The 25,774-nt window shown below is 40.1% G+C and overlaps 1 protein-coding gene and 1 long non-coding RNA gene across 10 annotated transcripts in view; both read right to left on the minus strand.

The window, feature by feature from the left end:
- The window catches only part of FHOD3 (formin homology 2 domain containing 3), a 380,756-nt gene that overhangs the window by 128,391 nt on the left and 226,591 nt on the right, over positions 1 to 25,774 (minus strand). The gene's annotated exons all lie outside the window — the stretch shown is intronic.
- Positions 23,127 to 24,446, minus strand: LOC134562522 (uncharacterized). Of its 2 annotated transcripts, none has more exons than XR_010083195.1 (2): positions 24,210 to 24,446; positions 23,127 to 24,018 (listed from the first exon to the last, which is right to left on the minus strand). It is a non-coding gene; the product is annotated as an uncharacterized LOC134562522 (long non-coding RNA). The 2 variants fall into 2 exon arrangements; XR_010083194.1 differs by having other exon boundaries at positions 24,191 to 24,446.

Genomic DNA, 25,774 nt, shown 5'->3' on the forward strand with positions numbered 1-25,774 from the left:
CAGGTGAATCACTAATTATCTGAATCACTGTTAAAACTTCATGAAAGCTTTTAAGACTGTGGGATTTTTTTTTCTGGTACTCATTTACTATTGAAGAGGGGAACAATCACTTTCTGAATCTGCTTCAATAGTCATGGTTTTGTTAAAACCCATGGGCCAGTCACACTTCTACTTCAAACAGGACTAGAAAGGCAACAGAGGAGATGAACATGCTAGCTCAAAAAAAGTCCTGTTATCAACATTTTGCAAACATTGGTCGTTCTAATTAAATCCAAATTTCCATCTTAAATATTGCTGCTTAGTTAAAAAAGAAGGCTCATTGAGGCAATATGCACACTCACTGGCTTAGTAAAATAATTTCTTAACAGTTCTGAGATTAAATCAGGATTCTCAAATATCCAAACTCTGAAGCTCAAAACCTCTACTAAGCTAGAAAAGAAAGTTCATGTCATGTTTTTGTATCATGTGCAAGCCAATTTATAAGAGAGGAAATGATGTTAGCATCTTCTGGCTAAAGATAAGAACAAGCCAGCAATGTAACAGGAAGAAGAAAAATTATAAACCTTTTCCCTCTGACTCGCTTTACCTTATACAGTGCAGTTTGGCAATCCCTTTCCCTTTTATCTCTTTATATTTAGACAATTACAGACTCAGACAGAGATACCACACAACAGGCTGCAAAACTCATGTCTCATGGAAGGGCTTATCACAGTTGTTAATCACTTGTCTGGAAAGGCTTTAACCTTTACAAGGAATGTTGTCACAAAGTTCATTGACTTACAGACCAAAGCAATTTTTGTAGAGTTCAGATCGAAATAGGATTCAAATTGTTTTTTCTTTTATAAAGGAAGAAAGTAAGGAAGGGAAACTGAATAAAATTATTTTACTTAGGGAGATGTAGCTACTTTGGATTTATGCAATTCAAATTTAAAGGAGAAACAGACATTGAATTTTTAAATGAAGATTTACTACAGCCAAATCCTCTGAAACCAAATCCAGGTGCAGACTTGGACTCAGTGTAGCTCAGGTACTCATCCTCTTGGTAGGATACAGCCAGGCAGAGCTGCAGCTGAAGAAATACCCAGTGCAACCAGTGTTCAGCCTGCTGGGGAGAGGTACCCAGGGAAGCTGGAACCCTTCTCTATTGTGGGATGCAAAGATGCCCCCAACTTCACATCTAGTGCTGCAGGAAGAGTTCATTGGCTTCCCACCAGCACCTGCAATGTGGCTAAATGTCACATTTTGCACGGGCATAAAATCATCTTCTGTTCACAAAAGGAGAGATTTTCCTGGAATGGAAGGTTTTATATATGTATTTTAAAAAATACATAATATATAGATATACTGTATCTATATAAAGCCACTATTTATTATAAAAACAACAAATATATGAAATAAATATTAATACTCTATGTAAATATTACAACGTATAATATCATAATATATTGTCTGTTTTGTAATAATCAAGTAAAAGGAAATATAAATATTGAGCGTGAGAGAATCTCAGAGTAATAATTTAAGTTGGAATGGCCCTAATATGATTTTCCTTATCTTAGGTGAAAAAATCCAGTTCCTTTCCTCATACAGCATGTGCTCTACCCCATCTCACCATCATGGTGAACCCTGCTGGACTTGCTTCATTAGATGAATATCTATCTCATACTTAGGAGCCCAGCACTGGACTCCTGAACTCCTGATGCAGTCTTATCAGTGCCAAACAGGGAGAGGCACTTCCTTCAACGCAGTGGCTACGCTCCCACCAGTCCAGCCTGGGATGTATTTGACCTTCATTTGACACAAGGGCACACTATTAACTCCTGTTCCAGTTCCTATTCTCTTATTCAGAATAAATAGGCAGAATCAAATGGTGTGATGCTAAAAGAAACACCTGTAATTTCCCCAAGTTTTAAGAAGAGAGAGGTTTTAAGAACAGCCATGGGGTAATGGCTTTAAACTGAAACAGAGAATACTTGTATGCTTGGAAGAAATTCTTCACTGTGAGGGTGGTGAGACACCGAAACATGTTGCTCAGAGAGGTTATGGATTCTCCATTCCTGGAAGTTTTCAGTGCCAGCTTTGATGGGGATTTGAGTAAACTGGTCTAGTGGAAGTAAACCCAGTGGCAGAGGGGTTGGAACTACGTGATCTTTAAGGTTTGTTCCAACCCAACCCATTCTATTGTGTGATTCTATGACATCCCACTATTTTTAAATTATTAGCAAATTTTCTGAAATCTCTGGAACAATGTAATTTCAGTATTTCACACACTGTTCACTTGTATTTATGTAAAAGGATGTCTCCACTGCATCCAGCATCTTAGTGAACCTTTCCCACATCTGCACTGCAGGAAGCCAGGCAAGAGCTCCAGCACCAAGTGCACAAGCAGGAAGAGCCACCTCTGATGTGATGACTGGAGATCAGCTGTCTCAGAAGAATGCAGGGCTGGCTAAACATCAGCAAGAGCCTTAACACCTACAGCAAGAGCTTTGGAAATGTGTTGCACAGAGTGCTTACACAACCCAGACAAAATTGGGGCTTGAGGTGCCAAACAAGCAAGCAGAAGACATTAGGGGGTAAAACATTTGAAATTCCCTAATACTAGGATTTGAAAGTGCCTTACAGAACATAGAAACAACCCAAATCCTAGTCTCCCTCTTCTCCAAAACTGATATTTATTTCAGTTCAGTTATTTCACTCCTAAACAGGTGACAAGTCTATTTAGGAATTCAGTTCCTTTTTATTCAGTTTCTGAAGGCAGGAATGTTCCCAAGAATGAGATCCTTCTGTGTCACCTAAGCTAAGAACTTCTAATTTATTTCCATCAGAACTTTAAAGCAGCATCTTTTAAGGATGGAAAGTTTAAAAATTCAGATGACCTACAGAATACTAAACAAAACTTTGTACATCAGTGTAATCTTTCTTTACCAGAGAGAAGAAAGAGTTTGTGTGTGCTGGGGCCCTAAAAGCTGCTTGATGGACAGCAAAGGACACATGCCAATTCCTCCACTTTCTCTTCTGAGACGCAGCCTCTGCCCAAGTCACAGGGTGTGCACAGCACAGGGAGGATCACAAAGCTGGGAGGCAACAGTTAAAGACAGTATGCACAAAGTATGTGAATAACCCCCATTCTAGGTACTGAGTATCGTGAACACCTAGGCATTTTATATCATTAGTAACTAATAAACAATCTATGTTCCTGTGGGCTGATGTACCAACAGAACAAATAAGAATGCATGTGATGCCATATCTATATTTTAATTAATGAGATTTTTATAAATTTTACATGAAAACAATGTCAGATTGCATTTTCATATTCAAGCCATTTTTTTCTCAAATCTTCAAAGAGGGACGCTTCAATAAGGCAAACAAACTGTTGTTAAGGGCTTTACAAGCTCAGGACTGAAGCTCTGAAAGGAGTTAGACTGAGATGAAAATCCCTATAAGCTTAGATGCAAGATGCTCCAAAATCATCAGTTAAACAAGTCTTATTATTCGATGTTCCTTTAAGTTTTTTCCTCCCCAGAATGCGTAGTGCTAGGAATAGCAGAGAAATGCATGCAATATACTACTCTGAAAATGAAGTTTCTCAGAACTCTGCAAACATTCTGGGTAATGATTACATGTTCTGTGCAGTGTTACACATGTGGTGTGTATCTGTCATTTATTTGTGGTGAGACTTCTGACATGAAGAGAAAGAAGGTCATTAAAAAGAAATTCATCTGGTCTATGAACAAAACACAGGGATGAGCAAATACTGATTAGTGAATGATCATCAGAAAAGAAAGAAAGGAAAAAAAAAAAAAAAAAAAAGCGCTCATGCCTGGAAATTCCTATTTACAACATCAATCATGGTCCAGAAGAAGAAGTGGGAAATACTAAGTCTGTACATAGAAGTAGGCAACTTGTACAACAAATCAAAGCATACTTCAGGTCAAAGTGGCTCTCAGATGAATACATGCAGTTCTGATGGGAGCTTTGAAAGAATGTTCGGGGTAGAAATCAGCCCTGTGTTAAGTCATTTCTAATGAACTACTGATGTAGCTGTGTTTCTCTTGCAGCAATTGCCACATCAGACAGACCTTGTTTGAATAAACCTAAGGCTGCAGTGCATGGAACAAGACACGAGATGCTACAGGGGTTTTTTGAGCATTCCCCTCTTCTCCTTTTGGAATATCAGTGACAGTCTTGAAGAGGTGGGGAAGTGATTTTCTGCTCCCATGTCTAAAATGACTTTTTTGTTTTGTTTTATAAGAGGATAAATGAAAAACCATTCACAGCTCTCCAGGACAACACATAAAGTGAGTGCAATCTCGTTCTGCTTTTCCCTGCTACACCCAGGCCAATCCCCCCAGTGTCTCCCACGAGAACTGCTCATTGTGTAAAAATTACATGTCATTATTGAACTAGAAAGGAGGATAGGGTAGGACTTGGAGATTATAGGACATAAAAGGATTAAACTTCTTTACTCTCAGGTGACTCCTGAGCTGGTGTCCTTACACCTTTGTCAGGGGCCCAACCACAGGCCTACTAGGTGTTACACAGTTTTAAATGCCTTTCTATTTGGCTCTTTCAGATATTGCTGAAACAAAAGGGTTTGGTTTCAATTAAAGTTTTAGTTTTTTCCATTGCAAAACACAAACCAAAAATATTTCACTGGAAATTTGCCATCAGCCTGTGTCCAGACCAGGAATTATGCTTCGCTTGTAAAGATTTACACTCAGATTTAATTTTCTTTCTCTCTTCAAATAGTGCAGTTTCATTATATCATCTGTTGATTCTTTTATTAACTGTTCCCAAACACTGGTATCTTTTAGGACTCCAGGAAAATAAACACTATCAGTACCTGTAGAACCGTCCTCTCTGTCTGGATAAAGATTGTGATTGAATTATCTTAAATAAGGTATAAAACACTTAGCTTGAGAGCAACCACAGTAACATGAGAACCAGTTGCTGGTTAAAATCATGCTTGTGTGTAACGTGCTATCAAATATGATAAGGAACAGACCTCTTTATTATCTTTTTGTCTTCTACAAACATGTACCTTATTTATGTGTAGGCCCCAGTTTTCTAGCATTTTCCTGTTATGGATCACAGAGTAAGATTGTCTGGTACAGTCTGTTCCTTTCATTAGATAGCAAAATATTGGTTGGGTACACACTAAACTAGCTTTATGCAAAACTACCAACAACAATATATTATGGTATGTATAATGTCATTCTAATACAACTTAGCATCTGGAAACACATTGCCTGACTAGGCCAGTTTTTGGTAGTTCCTGCACATCCATGACCCTAAAGACTATAAGTCACAGTCAAACATGACAGATGTTTAGGAATTAGTCATATGTCTATTAAATAAAATGTTTCTGACTAGCAGAATAAATGAAAAATAACCTCATTTCTCTTGAACACTACCCTGATGATCTGTTCAGAAATGGATGCAACAGTGAGATTTCTTGTTTTGGTAACAGTAAGGTAAGTAGATAATAAGCAACAAGATTTGAAGCCATGCAGCATCAGAATTCCACAGGAGACATGAGTTTGCAAACTAAAATGCATCACAAGAATGGGGTTTCTGTGCCTACATAGGGGAAATATGATTAAGGCCATTTGGCGCTTTTTTTTTCTTTTTTTTTTTTTTTTTAATGACTGAGGAATTACACGCTGAGCTTTCCCACCAGCGCCCTGAATTGATGTATGATGTTAGCCTTGAACTACGCTGTCCTCAACAGATGGTCATTGGGCTAAACCTCTGGCAACCGGAAAGGTTTGAGAGATTGGCAGTTTCAGCAACTTCTTTTCCTTGGGCAGGGCGAAGTTGATATTTCCTTAACTGTGTTACAAAAAAAATGGGAGAGGAAAAGATTTTTTATGAACTTAATTGCAGATAGGATTTTATCTTCACTCTCTGCTCTGAAATCCCTTTCATATCACACTCTCTTAGCTTCTGTTACACTGCTGAATGACATTTTGGTTTGTGAAAACATCTAATGTAATACAAAGTCGTCTTACTCAAGACAAAAAGCAATTAATTTGAAAGAGAGAGAGAAGGGATTCAATAACCTATTCCTAAGCTATCTCATGCAAAGCATTTAAGGATTTGAAAGTCATCTACAATTAATCAAGTCAGTCAATAGTTATATGATGCATGCTGTGATTGATCACATTTTAATGGACAGAAAAGCTGAAGTACATTTAAAAGGCAAACAGAAGATGTAACATTGCATCTTATTTCTTTTTTTAAGCCTCCAAGTAAATATTTGACTAATGTGTTTATAGAAATATTTTAAATTCCAAATGAAATCTTTAGATTTAAGATCAAATAACTACTGTATCATTTTCTTGAGTGATTAGAAATTATGTAGAAAGACATTCACTAGTTCCACAATTATTTTCCACAACAAACTACTTTCTTCCAAGACCCACTCCCTGTCATAGTCAGACCTCTGATTTATATAGTTGGTGACCAGAAATTTCCTCATGACAGCAACAGAAAGTGCTTCACAAGCTTCAGACATGCAGTATGTTTGATATGGGAACTCTGTACAAAGCAGCATATCAAAATTTTAATGTCTTCAGGATGTTAATTTTCCTCCTGGCCAAGGCACAGAGTGGCTCAAGAGAAGCTCAGAGGTCACCCTGTCCCTGATTGTAAAAGCCATCACCAATAAAATGAATGAATGATGGTCAAAGCCAGAGGAAAACAGAACTAACAAAATGATTAGAGTACCTTCTCTTGGGCCCTCTTAACAAAACTAAACCCATGAAAACACACGACAGCCATGAGGAGCACAGCATTTTCACCCTTGCTTACTTAGGCAGCTGTGCTGTTCCTCCCACTGCTTCTGGACTCTTTCCTGTAACTATGGGATCCAGCTGCCCACTGCACTGTCATAACTGACAGTAACGGAGCTGTGTTCCTACTCAGGTTGAAAAAGGCATTACAAAAGACCCCAAGTTGTCAATCTCTTAAGGGAAAAGGAAGTTTCCAGTCATTTTTAAAGGACACAGCTAGAAAATTAGTTTTGAGTCTTCCACCAGCCGTGCTGCAGGCTGCCATTTGCACAAAGGCAACAGGCACGGGACACACAGCAGGACTGAGCCACCAAGAGCATGTGGGATGACAAGGAAAAAGCAAGGAAGAAGGAAAACAAAGATAACAAATTGCTTCATTAGTTCTACTGCTTATGAAACAACTTGCTACAGTTAGTGGCCTTGGCAATGTTCTGTTTAAATAATATCAAGGTTGAGTTCAAGGATCCTAGGGGAAAAAACTATTTGAGTTTGCAAGTACAGTGGAGAACGACTCTATTATTATTCTGTGGCTTTCTGCACGTGAAATTTGTTCTCTCAACAGTTTCATTAAAATGTACTCATATTAAATACCCAAGCTATGCCTGTGTTTAAATAACTTCACCTGAAAACAAATGTAAGTTTAATGATATGGTTAGCAGCCCTTTCCTGACACTGTACAATCTTATAGACAACATTTCAACAACGAAAACACAACACCCTAACAACCTATGAATAAAGTGTGTGGAAATAGTTGAAGACAGTATGTCAACAAAGACTCCAAATTATAAAATATTACCTACTGCAACATCTTTCTTAAACAATTCATTGTTAATAGGTTATTTTTAAGCCTCCTAAAAAGCAAAATGGTAGTAGTTTGGATGCTGAAATGAACCAATATCACACATCAAACCATGGAACAAACGCACCACAAACTCTTCTTGAAAGAATAAAGTAAAACTAGAGAAAGGAGATACAGATATATATTCCACTTTTTACTATAATGACAAAAGTACTATTATTTCACTCTATGTATAGATTGAAGATTTTTCTCTAGTCTCAAACTTGTGAGTATTATCAGGCACAAAAAGTAATTCAGAAGCAAAGTCTTGACTGCAAAAGCAGACACACTTATTTACCTTTGGACAACTTGCCAAATAAAGTTAATGAATAAAGATACTTTCTGGGGGACATGTGAACATAACAGAAGTCATATTTCTCCACAATCATCTGTTTGTCTATCCCAAATCTGAAAGAGGTTGCTATCCTCAAATCCAGTTCTCTTCATCAGTCTAGTCCAGATGCCTTTTTTGTAAATCCTAAGAACTTCATGATGAAAACAAAAATGTAACAAACCAGGCACATTTTCAGCTTCCAGTGTGGTGGGTTTCTGAAGTGAGTGGCAGAATATTTCATAGAGCCATTTAGAAACCTGATTTATGGGGACACAAGACACTGCATATCAGCTAAGGCACTGCTTAATTACACAGCCCTAGCAGTGTCACATTATTCTAACTCCCTCCTTTGCCAGAAGAGGACAGGGATGGAGATATTCTCAATTTTGATTTTCATAAATGCTAGGAAGTATGCAACTTCTGCATACAACTGGACAACGGCAAGACTATATTATTGTAGGCTTCTCTCAACAGTGCTCTTGCATTACAATGATAACTATTATATAAGAGTTACGAAACTCAGTGTTCAAAGAGAGAATGTAATTCCTCTGTCTCAAGCTACCTCCTTCCTCTGACTTTTATCAACCAAATGCATCACATTCACCCCCAATTTTACAACAAATCAAACAAACATACAAACTCAAAATATGTATGGTTGGTTGTGAATCACAGAAAGGTGAAAGAGCTGGAAAAAGACTCCTCAGACTCCTGCTTGGATATGAGAAATTGAATTCTTTCCATACACTTCCAGCACTTCTAGTGATGTGGTAAAGGCTTACCAATACAGAGTCAACTCTGATCACACTCATGTTCACTTGTGTTCCGAGGAGCTGCAAATCAGATGAAGTTAACTTCTGTTTCGCTAACCTCCATGTCCAGATCTCAACCATAGTTTGACTGAAACCAAATTCCTTTGTTACAACTCATAAAAGAGATCTGGCTTTTATAGTTCTCCTCAAAGTATGGAGCAAATGTATGTGGGTACCACTTCAGCAGAAAAAGGAGGAGGAAGTTTGGGTGATTCAGCTAAGGGTGGAGGTTGGAAGGGACCTCCCTGGAGTTCATCTTGTCCAACTCTCTGCAAAGCCACCTACACTTAGTTGTCCAGGAGGCTGTCTAACTTATTAAATGTGGTGAAAAATTAACAGATATAAAAACATGAATTAAAAAAGTGGTGATTCTTAAATAGATCTTTTAAACTATCCTTTATTTTTCAAAGCATGGCACTTACAACTTATTTTCTGCCTCTCTCTCACACACTCGTAACAGCCCTCAAACACATGAGTACTGAAAGGGACAAAAAAATCCGTAACACTGATTTTCACCAAATCACAGAGATTATCTAATTTCAATATAACAAAGCAGTTCCACATATGTTAAGATTCAAATGCTCACACATATGCCCAAAATGTAGTTTTCAGATCACGTATCATGTGAAGACAAGACCTTTTATGCAATGAGATCCAAGTAGTCCTCTGGACACCAGGTGTGGTCTGGGATTACAGTAAAAATCTGCGATATTGCACATTAAATGAATTACATTTTCTCAAGCACTCAGGAAAATACTAAGTGGTTTGTTGAGGAACCTCCAATGACTCACAGGTTTTGTCTCAAGTCCTCAGCAGCACCACAGCAATACTCACTTTGTGTCTAGTTTGACAGCAGACAAAGGGATAGGAACACGTTCTCTATACAGCAGAATTGGAACATGGAGAAAAGTATTCAAGGCTTGGAAACTCAGGTTCGGAACTGACAGGTCGAGCAGGGCTTCTGAACTAACCCACCTGCATGTGTAGCCTCCCTGCAGCCTTCTTTTCTGGAAATCTGGATGTGCAGCTCAAAGACATGACCGGACTAGGTTCCTATCTCCCAAGTGAGGTTATAAGAGCCTCAGAAGTGCAACAGAGCATCCTCTGAAATTACCTGAGATGTGACCACAAGCCTAAAAACACCAACCAGCAATGTAATAAGATAACTGAAGTCAAGTATGTGCCTGTATATTCCTAGGAGGCTGTAGCTACCAAGCTATAGGGAGGTTTGCAGCAGCAATGATCAGGACAAGGGATTAGATTCCAGAGTCTGTGTTTCTCTTCATCTGACCCTTAGTGCATTGCTCTAGACCTAAAGACTAAGCACATTTGAGCAAGCCACTGCACAGTGAGATCTGCCTTTATTTGTGGCAATGTTTCACACATATTTCAGTTTTGTTTCATCAGAATGAAACATGTCAGATGCAGTATTTAAGCATTATTCAGCATCTGGGACTTGAATAGTTTTTAGCCAAGTAATTGCCAGGGTCATTCAAAGAGCTGAACCCACAGAAGCATAAGATTATAATCAGCAGTGATTTGACTTGCATCACAGATCAATTTTGAGCTGTTATTTCAGTTCTTTGGGAGCAGTACAGACAAAGAGGGATAGAGAGGAGACAGGGGCCAGGGGTGGGGGGAACCCAACAAAAAAAACCCTAACCCTTTCTTTTTCCTGAACTAACCACGACAGATTACTTCCACTTTCTTCTGAAGTCGAGAGTAACTGCAGACAAAATCAGTAAATACAGTGATGCCCTAATGAGGGGCAGCAGTTCACAAAAGCAGTAAAATAAACTGCTCCAGAACATGATCCTTTGTATCCAAGAAAGCTCAACTGAAATGCACTGCGGTAGCTGTGTAATGCCTGATGGGAATAGTTCCTATAGATTTAGCCAAAAGTGAATGTAATTGAGATTTGACCCTTTCAACATAGTGGAGTACTAGTTTTCAGGACGTGACTTTATTGAGTACTAAAATCACATTGAACTCTTACTTTTGGTGTAATTTTGCTTGCTTTTAGAAAGTTTTTCATGGTAGGCTCTCACATGGAGCAACTGTGTGAAAGATATTATCACAGTAACCATGGAAACACCAGAAAAAAAATTGGGTTTTTCTGGTGGTGTTTTCACTCCCTTCTCCCCCTCCCCCCCAAGTTACTACATGAGTACATTTCCTTTTATAAGAGCAAAATGTCTCATAATATTTGGAAGAATTATTTTAGGATTCTACGTAGAGTTTTAGTCATACAGTTCTTGAATACTATTCTTCTTCTTAATAATAACAACAACAGTTTTGCCAATACTACATAGCAAATTAATAGTCTAGATACACAGTCACCTGCTTTAACCAGGAAAATAAGATCTCAGAATCTGGAAAGGACTGAATTTCAGTCTTGCTGCCAGAGATCTCTCTGTACTGCCTCTGAGTAGTACAGCAGATCAGCGTAAATGCATAATGCCAAACTAAAAATCTCTGCAAGCTGAAAGACCTACTCCTCCTCCCGATTTACTGAGTCTTTTTTTTTTTTTTTTGAGCCCATATACCCACAGTACAATTCATAGGAGAATCAGTGCTGCTCTAGCTCAGCATAACCATCTACAACTCATGCTCTAAAATCATGTCCTTAATTGCAACCCTGACTTTTTGCTTCAATCTCCTAGACAGCTTCCTGCAAGTGTTTATTGCCAGAGCCTTTCATTTCTGCCTGTTTAGGATGGCAGGATGAAGGCTAAAAGGCTGTGTAAGCTATGGAGATGAACAAAATTAACCAAATAACAAAGTAGAGGCAATAGGCTGCCACAGAATCACAAATAAATACTTCACATTTGCAGCTCAAAAGAAAGCTCTGTGTTCTGGGCACCCTAGAAAAAAAAACCAAACATATAAAACAACTGCTTTTAAAAACAGAGACATCTAGCAGCTTCAGCTTAACTATTTATAATACATTTTTCCCAGCCATGGGAGTGGGATGAGGATGTGCATGCTGACCTCTTCAGAATCTGTGCTCTGGCAGTATTCCTCAGCAGGCAGCTGGGCAATTCCTCCCCAGCCTCAGACTGATTGCAGACAAAAACCAAAACATTCCATGATAAGTAATGCCATCATTCTGATTAAGCTAGGTGTGTTAGAAATACATGGAGTTAAAGAGAAGAACTCCACATTAAAAAAATACCCCCAAACTGAAGATGCATTTCATTAGACATGCAGAGAGATTAAACAGCTGTATGAAGCCACAGATATCCAAAACTAAAGGATACCAGCTTCCCGAGAGGAGGACAGCACAACTCAGTTTATATCAATGACCTGTGGTAGGTATTAGATGGAATAGATGTTTTAAAGCACGTAGTTTTGCTCTATATTGTATTCTCCCAGGAGCATTTTGCTCCTGTCCTCACGTTATTCATTCATATCCATCTGTGCCTGCTAGGTGGTGCTGTGGGATGGCTTTTCTAAGGCAGAAAAGGCAAGTTGCTTTTCCTTTCCCCGCACTGATGTTTTTTCCTTCTACATGAGAACAGTTGCAGTGTCTTCTGTATCTTGGCTGTACAGGATGTGTCCTGTAAGGTCTCTTGTCAAGCATGTGGTGGCCACCACTGAGGATGCTGCTTCTCCAGAGCAGTCAGAGAAAATGAGTTATCAGCTTTCATCTGCATGTGTCCATGCAGGAAAGCTGGAACCTCCGATGGAGGCAGGAGGTATCAATATCTAGTCTAAAATTATCAAAAGTTTTATTTCCCTTTGGTTCTAAACACACAGGACATTTAGACTAACTATTTTCATTGACAAAGAGGAATTTAAAATTAAATCAGACACAAATCAAAAGCATGGTTTCAAAGAACAGGGGAAGACTAAAACTTACTGAAGGTCCAATGAGTGAAATGTCTCCCTTTTTCTCTCTCAGACTGCAACTTACTTCTAGGATGAAAGGCAACCTACTGCAAAATCTTTGGAAGAGAACCCTTTGAAAATGGTGGTAATGAGAAGGATGCTGGTTTAGGCTTTATTTTTTCTGTAACAAACCAATAACTCAAGTGGCAGGATGCTATCAGTGCTACAACATCCACAGTATCATACATGGTGTAGATTGGGATTGAACTATTCAGACCTGTAGATAAAGTAAGTCTGGTCCATCTGTTCCACATAACTTCATGTCAGTTTAGCCAAAGATGATGAATAATCCTAACCCACCCTTTTGAGCAGGAGGGAAATAAAACAAAGCAATCTCCAAGATGAGTAACTGTAGTACTACATCATATGATGACATCAGGAAAATCTTGTGCTCAGTTTCCAGATCCTGTCCCATGGCCCAATGCCTTGGGACACCCTTGGAGCCCTTGCTGTTCCTGTACAAAAGCCATCCTAGTAAATGGCAATTTGTCTTTAAGACAGCCTTCAATTTTTGTGCAGCAAATCAAATTTTTTTGTCGGATGCTCTGCTATGAATGATCTTCCTCCACTGCCAGCAGCTGAACTTGGGCATTCACATTGCATCCCTTCATCAGAAGGGGATGATAAGGAAACAAGAAGGGAAAATTTTGCAGGCCAGTGATTAAAGTTGAATATATATGTCATGATTTTAAGGAACTTTGCCTCAAATCTCTCTATTGCATCCACAGCTATTACAGACATCCATCTGAGCAGAGCAGATCTGGAAGCAAACCTACTTTCGGGTGGTCTATCATGTCTTTCCCCCTACAGCCATGCACAACCCTTAATGCAAAAGGTTCTACAGTTCCTGTAAGTTCCTTGGGCCTGGAAGAGTGGCCCAAGAAACACCAAACATGAGAAGAGTGTGTATTTGTGGAAGCTAGACTGCAGGTGAGAAAGTGAAAAAGAAAAAATTACCTGAACAGAAAGCACTGCAAACCACACAGAGTGGCAGTGACACAGAGGAGGAAAATTATGAAGTGGAATTCCATCTTCTCCATTTAATAAATATAGTAAAACATTTTACTAAATTTAATACACATAATATATATTACATATTTAATATATATAAATAATTTATATTTTAATATACTCTGTACCTTCAGAAAAACAGTGAACTAAAACATGGATTACCAGTTTTGAGGCAACTCCATGCATTAATAGCTATGGGAGTTTCTTGTCCCACTTTACTCTTTTTTTTCTACAAGAAAGCCTGTGTCATATGCAAAGCCTGACTGGGGAAGCAGAAGCATTCAAACTAAGTAAGAGAAGTGTTACATTTCCCTCCAAAATTGTAACAATAAGATGCTTAGACAACCACACTGACATTTAAAGTGCAGTGGAGAAAAATGGCTTCTGAGAGGTTGCTTTAATTTTATTGCTGAACTAAAGAAGGAAGCAGTTACACACTGCTGGAAATGAAAAAGACAAAGCATACATTTACTACAGTTGTGTGTCTTCTAATAAGAAGAGGAAATTCAGAAATAAAAGGGGCCGATCTACAAGAATTCCATGCTGGCTGAGGTATTAACAGTACTTTTTATATTGAACACCACATTCTTGTTTTTTATTAATGTGGTCTTCAAAAAGCAAAAATAGTGGTGAGATAGAGGGGGGCAAACCAGGATGCATCTGAAGTCCTTGTTCAATTGCTGTGATCAAAGAGGATCAGAATATGGGAAGAGAGTACACAGCATGCCCAGATGAGGTTCATTTCAGTGTATCATGGGAGCCAGCTAGAAAACCTGCTGGTATGCTGGAAATTATTCCTAAAAGTCTTTATATGGTATAACTACTCTTAGAGGACTGTGGAGAGGAAAAAGAGGAAAAAAAAAAAAGAAAGGAAGAAAGAAAGAAAACCTATTAAAGAACCTTCCTTTTGATCTTCATCTTATGAATAGTAATTGAGGTCCACACATCTTACCAGACCTTCCTTCCTAAGGACAAGTCCCATAACTGAGGAGACCAACATAAAATCTGTGAGGTTACTATGAGTCCTGGGCACTAACATGGTGAGGCACTAACATGGTGAGGCACCTGAGCTGGTGGCAACTCAGAGGCTCCTTGGGGTGCCCTACATGCTTACTATAGAGCCATCATGTGTGCTTTGGTAGTTTCCATTTTTGATACAGTGTATTTTTTCTGTTATCCAGGTATATTCAACTAGTAGCCATTGCTTTAAAGAACAACTATATCTAAATAAAAGAATGATAAACATTTTTGAGTCATGCCAAAAGAACAGATATAGTAACAATTAGTATCAGGTTCAACTTTTGTCTATGTTTCTGTCTTCACATATAATCTGTCCTTCTACTCCCTTATGTTCTTCCTCCAGGGCTCTAAAATCCAAATACCAGTTTTCCAGATGAGGGACCAAGGCAAAAAGAGATTTGAAATCTGGTTCAAGAATGTGCCTGGAAGCTGGACTCAGCCTGGGTCTCTCGGTGTAAAAACTCTCTCCCTATCAGGGCCATTCTTTCAGGTTAAGCTACAAGCAGAACACTGGTACATTAACTGCTGTGTTGGCTGAAGTGTCTCAGATCTGGTTTACATGACGCTGCAGAAAGTGTTGAATACCACCTTCTTTCCTGCAGGCAGAATTCCACTCCTGCACTATATATATGGGAATGAGGACAGATACCAATTTAAGAAGAAAACTAGGATGACTTTAAGAGGAAAAGTAAAGGCAATGAAGTATATACTAATTCAGTTTCTCTTCAAAAAGAGTACATTCAGGAAAATAACAGAGAGAAGATTAAGCAGCACAATTCTGCAGGAAAAGATGGGTCCTATTTGCCTCATAGCAGTGGCTGCAGAGTATACAGCAGATTCAGGTCATACTTTTGGAAGAGTAAGAGGTCCTTGCACAGACAAACATTTGAAGAGAGTTTGTGTAAAATTTCTGCTACTTCCATGCAAACTCCTTGCATTTCTTCAAAATCCTGTAAAAAGGATCCACATCAATTGTGCGGTTATCAAAAATCTTTAATGACAATTCAATAATCGCCAAAATAGAGGTAAGAGGAATTAATAACTTGGTAACAAAGTAACAAAAATTACTACAGTTTGAGAAATTAAGTGATTAACAAAAACATCCTACCTATGAATTAATTGAACTCTGTTACAGAAAAAATATCATAGTGTATTGAGATAAATATGTAAACTGAGCCCAAAGCACTGTTAAAATAAGGATGGAATACCTGCATTCTTCAAATCTGATGGAATAAGTAAAAATGAACCATACTTCCTTTTAAATCATAAAATCCCAGAATGTTAACACCTACTCAAGAATGGAAAAGGTTGGCCACCTCCTTTCTCAGATAGCAGTGCAGAAGTCTTCTCAGCACCACCACTGCAACTCTCCACCCGTATGCTGCTTTTTACTGGCAGAATAACCAAAAGCTCTGCCTGAAATTCAAGACACTGAATGAAGTCTCAGGAGATCCAGATGCCAGGTTTGTTTCTTATACTGACCTCACCACACGATTCAGATGAGGTACTGGTACTTTGTTGAAACATATCCATTCATTATGGTGCATTTTCTCAGAACCACAGCATTGTCTGAATTGGAAGGGACCCACCAGGATCATGAAGTCCATCTCTTAAGTGAATGGCCCACTCAAGGATGGAACCCACAACCTTGGTGCTATTAGAACTGTGTTGTAACCAACTGAGCCAATCTCAAGGCATTTTCTTATATTTCATAGCCATCTATCTCCTGTACCACACCCGCCACTGACATGGTCCCGTCAGTGAGGGCAAAAGAATGACTGAGCACAGGGGGTATTTGCCAGCATTACAGGGTGTTTTACAAATGCTAATTTTAACTATTAAATAGATTAAGAAAACTGTATCACTTGACCTTCACTAAAGGTCTGAGATAACAAATTTGAGTTTGGTGACATTTCAATGAGTGTGCACCAGAAGAGGTTTCCCTGCGCCTCCAGCTAATAGCTAAACTTTCCAACTAAATTTTCTAATAGCCCACATGCTTTATGCCAAGCACCACAGCCACTGTCGAAAAAGATACATTACTATAACAACTAAGAGCAACAAGACCAGAAAATGGGCAACCCTGGAAACTGAAGCATTATGCACTAGAGTTCATGAAACACTGTTACCAGAAAAGGTGCAGACGCAACTGCTTAGTTTAATTTTAAAACACTCCTGAAAATGCAGCTCATTAAATTCCTGAGTGAGGACTATTGATATTTCTACCCTGGAAAATGACAACACAGCTGTCCCAAGAGGTTTGGCATAATGACCACAATGTGCTTTATACTGGCCAAGTTCATTGCTGCATTTAGGTATGCATAAAAATCATGTGTACACTGTACCATAATCCTGAATTATAACTAGCATCTTTTTTTATCCTTAGAATAACTCTCTCTTATTTCTTAATTCTGTTTCACCTGACAACTTATTATATATTTTTTAGGTCAGGCAATTGATTTTGTTGTCAAAGAATTTCCCACTGGCAGCTTCAAGCATGCTGGAAAAAGTAGGTTTCATTTTCTTTAGTCTCAGTCCCCAATACAGACAAACGTTCCAACTGCACTTTCTCCTTTTCACAGCAATGCTGGACATAATGCTTGTTACAAAACACTTATAGGAGCTTACAGCAGATATATATATTAATATATATATTAAATGCCTACATTAATTAATCTAATATCCAATTAATATAGATATGAATAGCTAGAGTGTGAAGCACAGCACTTTGCTCACAGATGTGAATGGTAGCTGTGAACACTGAACTACAGTAGTGAGGGAGATCAAGGCAATTCTAAAAGCTAGCACTGACTTTAGGGGTGCTTTTCAGTTTTTACCCCACCTAATTCTGTAACTCTTGCTTTTTTCTCTCTTCTTGCCTTTCCTTCACACAAGAAATTTGTACATCTCCATAGATGCATGGTATTTTCTGGAAATAGTTGAACATATTTCACTCATCTCTAGCCTGACACTTTCTTAAACAGTTTTGAACAGATAAGACTGAGTGAAAAGTTGGGTCTAAGCATTTGCCACATTGTTGGCAGTTAATCATTACATTTTCTCATTCTCCACTTCAAATAAGTTGAAATCAGATCTCTGATGTCTTGTGAGGGAGCTGTGTGTTTTCTAGTATCCCCTTAATCTACAAGAATTTGTTTCGAACACAGAAAAATGTGTATTCATCCCTTCAAAGTACACATAAAGTGAATGCAACAGATGGAGCTACAGGAATAGTTAGTGCTGCAGGACTCAACTTTTATGTTTGATGGAAGGACTTTGAAATCTACCTACAAATGTTTGGTCAAGAGCAGCAGCACTCACAGCAGTCTGTCTGCTGAGTTGGAGAGACCAAAGCAAGTGCTTAACACAGTCTGTGCTGGCTAGTATATCCTATTCCAAGTTTATTGCAACATCCTGATCCTTATCTTCAAAGCACTAATTAAATACAATTCAAAATAAACTCAGTTCATGCAACAGTGCTGATCCAGTTTCTGAGTGAAAGAAGAAGAAAGCTCTCTGGCAGCCTGTGGGAGCATAGGCTCAAGACCTAGAGGCAGGAAATAAGAAAGTTCCTGTAAAACCAGGTTTCTTCCTCCCATAACCATTTTTACAACAACAGTTCAATGGCCAAATGCACAGTCCATTAACTGTAAGAGGCAGCTGCTAAACTGAGATGAACGTTCAGAGTTTCAGTGAACTCAAAGCAGTTGTACCTGTTCAACACAGCCCAAGATCTTGAGTGCAGGGCAGCCCACGGGTGAGACTGCAATAATTTTAGGCTTTGAGGGGAGATCTTAGTTTTGCTCTGAATCCTTCCAGGAAGCAAAGAAGCCAGAAAGCCTGTAAGACTGATACCCAGCTAACATTTCTACCTACTGTTGGCCTGAAAACAGAAAAAACTAGGGGCTTCTCAGAGTTGTGACTGGAGGTATGAGAGCAATGATGCTACCTAAATAGCCTGTGCTTCAGTTGTATGGGGCATCTCATTTGTCAGAAGCTGCAGGAAGGTTGGTTAACCATCAGGGCAGCAGATTGGGAAGAAAACATGTAAAATTGATCACAGCAGGTCCCCAAGCTGTGCGATTTTTCCTGGATTTGTAATTCTTTTACCTAGACAGAGTTCCTAGATCACCTTTCAAACACATTGAGAATAAAGCATAGGACAGTTCCACAGCACACTCTCCTGCTCACAAACATCAGGCATATGAATAGAAAATCTATACATGCAACTATTTTTCAAAATATATGGACAGGAAATTGAATGAGATCCAAATACTTCGCATTTCCAATATTCTCAACAATAGGATATACCATTCAGGTTGGTAGTGATTTCATTCAACATGCTCTGGGGTTTGGTACAACTAATACTATTTTGATTTTATTCATGTTAAGACCCTTAGAACTGTAACCTTCTCCATTACTACAAACCAATTTTTGATATTTATTTGAAGACCCACTGTAAAATCCAGTTGCATAAGATTAGGTGAGAAATTTCTTGAGGGAAAGATCAATTTACAGTATTCTCAACTTTGCTTATGTTTGCAGTGTGGCACAGGCACAAATGACTTGTGAAATGGAGACTAATTCAGTCAAGCTTTTCGACTGAGTATTTACCTCCACGTATCTTACACATGCCTGCTTTAACCCACCCCTGGCACCATGCAGGAAAAGCAGCCCCTAATGGGCATGTTTGAAACCAGGTTGATGGGACCCTGAGAAACCTGGTCTAGTGGAAGGTGTCCCTGCATGTGGCAGGGGGAGCCTAGAACTAAATTATCTTTACGAACACTCCCAATGCAAACTAATTCTATGGTTCTATGACTCTGTAACTTTCCTTTTGCAATCAAATTTACCCACTAAAACTACATTGTTCTATCTGAATGTGTTGGGTTTTGTTTTTCCTTTTGCTTTGAAATAGTTTTTTGCTTCTTTCTGACAGAATTACATTTTTAAACATTCAGAAAGTAATTTCTTGAATAACAAAGGAAGCAAAAAGTTCACACAAGGCACAAGAACAACTTGATAGTTAAAGTTTGTAGTTAACTTTACAATCTAGTACTCAGACAGAAGCAAAGTAGGGAAAAAAAAATTAAAACAAGATGTGAGATAGGAATCTTTAATCAACCTCGTTGTATCAGCCTGGGCCCAGCATTCCATCCTGTCTTCTGAGGTTACCCAGCACCACTTTGAAAATGGATTATTTTCCACTGAAAACAATGCCAAAAAGGGGCTTTAGCTCCCCTGGGGGAAATTAGAACAGCCTGGATCATCAAATGGGAAAAAAATAATCATTATCAGAAGCAGTCAGAAACAGGGGGAAAGAAAAGGTGAAACTAAACTCAGATTTTGGACCACTTTATGCCTTAGAAGTGGCTTTGAAATGGATTGGCAAAAGCTTGTGGATTTGTGATTCAAAGAAGCATTTGCTTCTCTAGATATAAACTCCTATGTTTTCTCCAAGATATTTGGTCTAGAAATGTACTTTTTGTAAACAGTCAACAGCTAGTCCTGGAGAACTTAAAGCACCAATACACTGTAAGTATCATACACTTTCTCTTACTAGGTCAGAGGAATTATCAACGCATAAAAGTTTTTAGGTGCATATATATAGTTTATATGTAGTTTGTATATATACATATAAAAACTCATACGTGTCTAAAGAAGAGAAATACATTCTACAGACTTAAGAAGGCTTAATACATATACATCTTTAACCTGGTGTCCCTGCTTCTGGGTAAGAGAAATTTTCCAAGAGCCATCACCGTTTACCTGCTGGTGATCCATCAAGGAACTCCAGTGCCAGCTGCCAGCATAAACAAATGCCTCAATCCCATTTACAACCAGCCTAAATATATTTGCAATACAACATAAAAACTTAATTCCAGCTGCAGGAGTAGTAAAGCATAGATGGAAGAAACACTGAGAAAGTGGTGAAATATCATCTCCCAGGCACCGTGAATTTGAAACATGAGTGCCACAGCACGTGGCCAGTTAAGGCATCATCCTTGACACGTCAGATTTAAAAAAAAAGGTAAAAATTAAGGAGCAATTCTGAAAGCACTGTTAACTAACATACAATTGACTTCTAGTTTTGCTTCTAAGAACCAAACTCTCTTGCACGAATGCCCCATGCTAGCACCAAATGATAAAAGAAAACTTGGTTGACACCGATATTTCCTATTTATACAATTCGTAGCTTATATAAGATGGTTAGAGCCTTGGCCCTCTTCTGCATGCCTGCAGCAGCTCACTGCTGACCTCAGTTATGTATTAAAGTTATCTAGAAGCCAACAGCCTGTAACCATACACCCATAATTGAGTACATACTTGAATGCTTTGTCAAACAGGGAACCACTGATGAATTGCTGTCCATATAACTAATGATGAAATAGTAGTAATGTACATTTACATTGGGATTATGCTGCCAATATTTTATGCCAGGGATGTATCAACCACTGATGATTGGAAAGCAGTCTACAGGCAGCCTGTGAAAGCCCCCTGGCACACACTGGTGTGGTCACTTATGGTTGGAAGCATCTTGTAAAGGACTAGCAGTGGGCCTAGGAGGGCCAATAATGCTCTTATTGCTGCATATTATCACTACAGAATGGTACTGCTACCATCACACTCCCAATCTAATACCTACATAACACCAATCTACAACAGAAGGTCCTTTCTGTGCCATAGCAAACAAGTCAACTAAGATTAAGTTTCTTCCTGCTTTTCAGTTCTTCACCCTGACACAGCTGGTGCCTCTGAATTGGTACAATTGTGCAATTGCATTTATTGAAATGGTATGCTCTATGTCACCCCTGGAAAGTGTATGGTTTATCCCAAGTCTGTAACCTCCCCTGCAGTATTGTGTATCTCTAACCCCATTGGCCTCTAGATCTATCCGTGCCCACTTTGAAACTCCCTGCTAAGCGTGCAGAGGGAGAGGGCTCTCTCTCTTTGCTCTGGAGGCTCCTTCTCCCTCTCCCTCAGTAACCATGCTGTCTTCCTGGGGTCGAACTCCAAATGAATCCTCACCTCATCAGCACCTCACCAGCCGTCTGGAGTCTCCATGCCTGTCTGCATGCAAATATCAGCAAACCTAAGGCCTGGGGGGCTCCCAGGGAACCCTCCCCAGGGACCCCCCAAAATCCCCACTGCAACAGTACAATGACAACAGTGCCAGTGCAGTCACACCACTGGAATTCTAACTGCCTTCCTAATAACTTTATTCAGAGCAAACGTAGATAACAGCACTAAAACTATCAACAACTTCTGATAATCCATCAACATAAGCATTCATTGATGCTCAGAGGGGTAAAACTGCAGCAGAATTAGTAATAGTAAGGACTACAATAGCAACAATCTGGGGAGGCTGTCGGTAAATTGCTTATAGTTCTTCTTTCACACTAATTTAAATTTTTATTTCCCACACCTTTCCGCCATCCCTATAGAGAAGTATTGCTGGGTGCATAAAAGTGATCTTGGAGCTGGATACCCAAATCATAGCTGTTGCAGTGCTGAGCATGCCAGCCCCAGAGGTGCTCTGCTGAACCCATGTGATGCAACAATCCACTGCTCCAAGTGAGCAAGGGTGACCAAGCCAACAGCCCCTTGCAGACAGAGCAGAGCTAGCAACAGTGAAGGGGCAAAACCACTACAGATTTTGATAAAAACAATAAAAATATCTGTGGAACAGATTCAACAGCTTCTAATGCTAAGTATATTAAACCCAGTCAGGGCTTCTGAGAAGGCAAGAAACCATGTGTCACAGCTGTGGCAGCTGAATAGCTATATTCCTCCTGCATCCTATTAGAGGGATTTGTCCCAAGACTTAATTGGCAGTTTCACTATTCCTTTTTTTGCTCAGCAATGTTAACGTAGTTTTCAGCATAGCAGGGCTGAAAATCAGACTGTAGGTGCATTGCAAATTCCAGGGCTTCATTTTTCACAGAAAGTCAAAACCACCTTTAAGTGAATCAAGCAGCTGTCCCACCACACTGAGAGTGAGCCTGCCATACCTTCGGTTAACTTCTGGCACACAGACAGGGACTTAGATCTCCTCCAAGACAGTCGAAGAATAATGAAAAAGCAACTTTGATGCTACCTGAAACCAAACTATTCAAAGCACATTGCCTGCATTCCTCAGCTGCAGGCACTGAGCCAGGACATGGAGATAATCATTCAGGCTGGCGATGGGGGAGGGAGAAAGGAGCTTAAGGACCCAAGAGCTGAAGTACTCAGAGCAAGAAAATCTAGAAAGAATTTAACCTGCAAGGTAGCAATATAGTCATGTTTCTCCCATTCCACTCCCATTATGTGCTTTAGAGAATTGTCATGGGTTGACATTTGACAAAATGCCAATGCACCCATGAGGGTATATTTTACCTAATGAACTCCTGTGAGATGTGGTCAAGAACAGAGCAGAGCAGGCCTACTTCTTGAAACAGACAGACAATTTATTATATTACATAACAATGGACAATAGAAAAGGAAAGAAAAACCCAGCCACCCAAAAGCAGAAGAGAAAACCTCCCAAAACACTGCTTCTCCTCCCCCCAATTTCCATTCCATACATGCTCACTCAGTTGTCTCCAGCACATTACCTTCATCTACTTGCTTAATCCCCCAACAACCCTGGGTTCCTAATCCAAACCATCATCCTTTAAAATTCAGACAATCCACATTCCATCCAGGACGAGAGGAGTCTCTCTCGCACCACAGACCGCCCCCCCCACAGGAAACACAGGTCCACCATCCCGTGTTCCCACGTCACCCATGGCACTGCCTGGAAGGGTCTGCCAGGGTGACACCCTCCTTTCCATGTCCGGCACTCTCACTGCCGTCCATGGACCTGCACTGCAACAGGGCTCTTTTTAAGGATGTTTTGGCCAAGTACCAAAAACCAGCCATCTTCTCATTTTGGGACTCAGGTCCCCCCCATTTACCCCTGGGGCCGGGGGCTCCAAGAAGCAGGCCAGAACGTCTCTGGGTTTGAGCCAAAAACATCCACCCAAACACAGTCTTATTTATAGTCAGGAGGGTCCAGGGTCCGTCTATGGCTATCATTATGCAAGAAAAGTCCAGCCTCATAAGCCACTCCTCTTCATTCCGGCCATCGAAGGGGCTTCTTTTCATCTCACATTACCCTCTCGGTCCCAGGCTGTCCTCTCTCTTCTAAAACCACCAACTATGAGAATACAGCGTCCAGGGATAACTCTCTTCTGCCTTAGAAAGAGTTAAAAGCTTTATCTCCCACCACCAAGGTCAGGCACAGGCGATCGCAGACACTGCAGGTCTCACAAGCAGCTCCAGCTCGGCACCTTCTCTCTGTGGGGGGAGGAGAGAGAGACGGGACCGGGGGGGGAAGGGGGGGGGAACGGGATGGGACAGGGAGGGGGGACGGAAGGCACCTCCAAAGTTCTCCCTCCACCCCTCCATTCTAGATGGAAGCTGGACCAGCTCCACTCCAGCTCCCTCTGTTCCCCACCCCAAGGCCCACCTTGCTAAGCCAGGCCCACCTTGCTCCCCTCCCCCACCCGGCCTAGCCAGGCCGGCAGGGGAGAGGAGGAGACGCTCCCTCTCCGAAAGCAGAGCAGGAAAGAGAGAGTCCTGCTGGGAAATCCGGCTTTTAACCCCTCGTGTCCTCAGAGGCGTGTCCACCTCTTAGTGGCCAACAAAGGTGCCAATATTCAGATCTAAAGACTAATTGGTTTGACCACTACTTCCAAAAAAACTCACTTCCCTTCAAACCACGACAAGAATTAAAACAGTCACGGACATGGCAGTATTTTTGTTCCTTTCTTGCTCTTTTATTTATTCCATAGAACATGAGGATCTATATGAAGCAAAAGATGAGGTTTTTCTCTCATCTCACACTGCTTTTCCAACTGTGGCAACATCCCCTGTTCCAGAAGGACAAATGGCTCAGAATAATGCCTAGACAACAGTGGAATATTTTACACTGGGGAAAAGTTTCTCCTTATCTTTTCCCAATCATGAAGCCTGACATTCGATAACCATAATTAACTTACTTTTACATATCTACCAATATAGGTATGTCAACTCAAGATAAAGCAGTTCTTTCAATACTGCAGCATCTGTTCTTTGACTTGAAAATCTGCTGCAGCAGTGAAGTTTGCACATTGCAGAAAGAATTCTAGTTAAAAAAGGACCCCTGGCACATCGAGCTCTTTCTCCTTGTGTTATGAGAGCGATCAGAGGAAAAGGGGAGAGCAGCAGCCTCTTTATGCCACTACAGTACCCAACAGCAACTTTGACTCAGACGCTTGAAACATTCCTGGAAATCTCTTAGTACCTATGGATTCAGCTCCACCAACTACAGCAGCTTTCGAGTTGTAAACAACAGCTGCCATACTCTGTTCCAGCTATTGTGTCATACATATCTCAATATACAGGTTTGCATGGTAGGAGCAGCAGCAGCCTTAATAAGCTTCCTAAAGCTTATTAAGAGAGCCAACAGGCTGGAGAAGGGTGTACTTGCAGGTTTACATATCCTATGCCCCTCAGGATGGCATGTCAGTAGAATCTGTGTTCTGCTTGCTTTTCAAATTCCAGCAAAGATGGCCTTAAAGATAGACTGTGCACTATATAAATCACTATTCCACTGGAGAAGACCTACCCAATCAGCATATACTCCAGCTTTCAGCTCTTGTCTCAGTATGTAGGAACCAACAAAGAACACCCTGTAGGTACCAGACTTTGCCTTGTAGAGTTCTCCAGGCAAAAGAAGCCTTGACATTAGGAAGCATTTCTTTGCCGAGAGGGTGGACAAACACTGGAAGAGGCTTACTGGAGAGGTGGGCAAAGTCCCAAACCGCTCAGTGTTTCAGAAGTACTTGGACAATGACCTTCATAAAGGGAAGCTGTCAGACATTCAGTCTAGATGACTGTTGTAGGTAGCTTCCGAGTGAACTTGGTTTAGAAAGGTGCTCACTCTGAACTGTCCTCCCCCAGTGCTCAGCACAGCAGTGTAGAATCGTGAGTAGAGTGGCTCCAAAGAATGCCTAGGGAACTGCAACTACAAAACCAAAATGTTTTCTCCATGCTCAAATGCAGTGGCAGC

Source organism: Prinia subflava, chromosome 1 (assembly GCF_021018805.1).
Source record: "Prinia subflava isolate CZ2003 ecotype Zambia chromosome 1, Cam_Psub_1.2, whole genome shotgun sequence".
NCBI lineage: Eukaryota > Metazoa > Chordata > Aves > Passeriformes > Cisticolidae > Prinia > Prinia subflava.